The following is a 3,835-nucleotide window of genomic DNA, read 5'->3' on the forward strand; positions in this document are numbered from 1 at the left end:
CCGTGAGCCACGGCCGCTGAGCCTGCGCGTCCGGAGCCTGTGCTCCGCAACGGGAGAGGCCACAACAGGGAGAGGCCCGCGTACCGCAAAAAAAAAAAAAAAAAATTATATACAGGTAGAACAATTGGGGGATTTGAATACTCATTAGAGGTTTGATAATATTAACGAATTATTGTTAATTCTTTTGTTGTGATAATGATATTGTGGTTTTTTTTTTTTTTTTTAAGAATCCCTATCTAGAGATACATGCTGATATATTCAAAACAAAATAATATGATGTTGGGAGTCATTCAAAATAATCTGGGAGGAGTGAGTAGCATTACTGTTGAAACAAGACTGTCTGTGAGTTAAACTGTTGGAAGCTGGGTGACAGGTCATGGTCGGGGGTGTCCTCAGACTCTTCTCTTTTGCTTATGTTTGAATTTTCCATAATAAAAACTTAAAAATAAGTAAGATTAAAACGTGGTTTTAATTACAAAAATAGTGCATGCTTTTTGAAAAACATTAAAATAATACAGGAGTGTAGAAAGTGAAAGATAAAAATCTCCTTAACCCCTGGCCCTTGACCTCAGCAGTAATCACTACCAATGGTTCAGTAGATTCTGTGGTAAGATTTTGTGTTACTAGGACTTCCCTGGTGGTCCAGTGGGTAAGACTCTGTGCTGCCAACGCAGGGGGCCCGGGTTCGATCCCTGGTCAGGGAACTAGCTCCCACATGCATGCCGCAACTAAGAAGTCTGCATGCCGCGACGAAGATCCCGCGTGCCGCAGCTAAGACCCAACACAAACAAAATAAATAAATAGATAAATTTTTTTTTTAAAAAAAGATTTTGTGTTACTGCTCAGACATTGTCACTGTGCTACTCTAAGGCGGGAGTATGCTTCCTCACCCTCTTGTGCTCAGGCTTAGCCAGGGAACTTGCTGGACCAAAGAACAGAGATTCTTTAAGAGCCAGAACATGGTTTTCTCTTCTGCCACGATGTTCCAGAAAGTTCGATCCCAGAGTGAAGACCACAAAGCCACAACCAGCCCATGACACCCTGGTGTACATAAGTAAACCTTTATCGTGACAGACACTGAGATTTTTACAATGATTTAGCACTGGGACACAACCTCACCCGTCCTGACTGACACAATATCCTTCCAAGCCTTTCGTTGTGCATGTATAAAATAGTTTTTTCCATGAATATTATACCTATGACTCTTCAATTTGCTTTTTTTAAAAAACTCAATAATGTATCATGGGCATTTGAGTCTCTTTGAAATAAAACCAATCTGAGTTCCCAGAGGCCCCAAAATAGTTTCCTAAGGCCAGAGATTTCTGTTTCTTTAAAATGTGGGTCAATGGAGAAGTTCTCCCGAAAAAAAATTCATGCGGGAAGCAAGCTGAGTGGGTCAGAGTGTGAATTCCAACATTAGCGCCCTCCTTGTTACTGGAGTATAATTGGCAGAGGATCTGCATGATTCCAAGGCTCTTCCTGCCGGAGGAAGGCAGGACATCTACGAGGCTGTTAAAGTGCCGGTCTTTCTCTTCGTAATCTTATAGGCGCTGCCTGAGGTTGGAGGCAAAATCCTGGATTTCCTCAACAGCTTGGAGTCAGAGGGCTTTTACTGCTATTATGATTACAGCTGAAGTGCTGGGAGAATTGAGCATTTAGTTTTTCGGTTATACCATCAAACGCAATCAAATTGGCCCCCCTGGGTTTCCTCTGTCTGATAGTGGCACCTCCATGCTGCCAGGTCCACAAACTGGAAACCATCTTCCACCCTCCAGACCACTAGCATATGAGCTCCAAGGGGACAGAGATCTGTCTTGTCCACTGCCGTGTGCTCAGTGTCTGCAATGCTGCCTGACACATAGTAGATGCTCAATAAATATTTCATCAGTGAATGATTCTAAGCACTTGCCAAGTCCTCTGACTTCTCCCTCTATAATTTAGCTTCGACCTGTCATCCTTTCATTCCCATTGTTGCTACCCATGGTGGTTTAAAGAAAGCCACCATTCTTGGACAATACTCCCGTTGAGATGTGGGGTGTATGTCCTCAACTCTTGAACCTCGGTGGATTCTGTGACTACTTGAACCTATAGCATATGGTAGAAGTGATGGAGTGCCGCTCTCCAGGCCCAGGATTTAAGAGGCTGGCAATTTCCACTTCCTGTCTCTTGAAACTCTCACGCTTACAGCCCTGGGCTGCTGGACAGGCCCTGAGAGACTACATGGAGAGGGAGAAAGGCCCAACTGAGACCAGCCTTCCAGCCATTTCTGCCAAGGAGCCAGACATAAGAGCAATGCTCTCTTGGACCTTCTAGACCATCTCAGCCTACCAGCTGAATACCGTTGAGTGACTCTAGTTGGGTGTTCTGTCGAACAGAAGAATTATTCAGCTGAGCCCTGGGCCGGTCCAAACAATTGTAGCTGAGTCCAAATTCCTGATCTCCATGATTGTAAGATGTGACACTATTGCTGTCACTTGAAGCCATTAAGTTTCAGGGTGACTTGTTAATGCAGCAATACATTACCGCAACATTACCCTGCTTGGAACCTTATAACTTCTTACCTGGAAAACTGACTCCTACATTCAGTCTCCTGCCATTCCAACCGTGCTCTACACCGCTCAGTTTGTTTTCTTGAAGAAGCTGTAGGGGTCCTGTTTAAAAAACAAAAGAAAGTTATTGCCAACAGAATATGGCCCAATCCCTTTAGCCTGCCCCCACTGGCTTTCTAAGATGGCTCTTTGAACTCAACTTTCCAAGTTCTCCTGTTCCTCCTATTTCTTATGTTCCAGCCAAATTCAAGCTTTGGTCCACCCCCTCGACACCCCATAATTTTTATTTTGCTCATACAGTTCCTCCTCCTGGAACGTCCTTCATCTCATCCATGTATGTCCACATCCTCCTTGCCTCCCAAAGACATCCAAGAATGTCAATTTCCCTAGTGGAAATAATCTCTCTCCTGAATTTCCACATCATTTGATCTGGGGCTCTCATAAAATGTACCCTTTTCTGCCTTTTTAACATTATAATTTAAAACCATGTCTTTAACTTCCTCACAGACCAGGGACTCCTGGGAGGCAGAGTTCATGAAGTCTTATTTACTTATTACTGAAACTAGCAAAGAACTCAGCTCTTGGTAGATCCTTAATAAATATTTGTTGGACAAACAGGAGGATAAATGGGTGAATGGGTCAGATACATTTGCTAGAGCCACGTCACCGGGCCTCAGGTCCTCTCTCCATTTCTCAGCTCTCTTTTCTTCTGTCTTGGGTTCTTTCAGAGGCAGGCTTCGCCAGCTGGTGGCACAGATGGTCCCTAGCAGCTTCACACTTACACCCTACCGGTTTCGCACCCTCCACCGAAAAGGGTGCTTCTTTTTTCCCAATATTTCCAGAAAAAGTCTAGGGATGAGGACTCAGTAGGCACAGAGGAGGCCTTTCCCTGAGCCAATCACTTTGGCTCTAGCCAAAGGGATGGACTGTCCTGATTGTCCAGTCCTGGGTTTTCAAGAGACCCCAGGAGCTAGAGCTGGAGGCGGTGGTGGAGGGAATTATCCTAAAGGAAAATGACGGGGCTGTTAACCAAGGAATGCAGAATGGAAGTTGGAGAGGGAAGACAACAGATTCCACCCCACCCATCCAGGGAGGAGCAACCAATCTCCACAGAAAAGGAGTGCTTTTCCTCAAGCTTAGTGTTAGGTACCTGCTCTTTACTGGACCCTTTTAAAGAGAACTGTGCTGGGAATTCCCTGGCGGTCCAGTGGTTAGGACTCCACGCCTCCACTGCCAGGGGCCTGGGTTTGATACCTGGTCGGGGTACTAAGATCCTGCAAGCCGTG

The 3,835-nt window shown here is 45.1% G+C and overlaps 1 non-coding gene across 1 annotated transcript; it reads left to right on the forward strand.

Annotated features, from left to right (window-relative positions):
* Positions 1 to 631: 631 nt before the first annotated feature.
* On the forward strand, positions 632 to 704 carry TRNAG-GCC (transfer RNA glycine (anticodon GCC)). The gene has a single exon. It is a non-coding gene; the product is annotated as a tRNA-Gly (tRNA).
* The last annotated feature ends 3,131 nt before the right edge of the window (positions 705 to 3,835 follow it).

Source organism: Physeter macrocephalus, chromosome 14 (genome assembly GCF_002837175.3).
Source record: "Physeter macrocephalus isolate SW-GA chromosome 14, ASM283717v5, whole genome shotgun sequence".
Lineage (NCBI taxonomy): Eukaryota > Metazoa > Chordata > Mammalia > Artiodactyla > Physeteridae > Physeter > Physeter macrocephalus.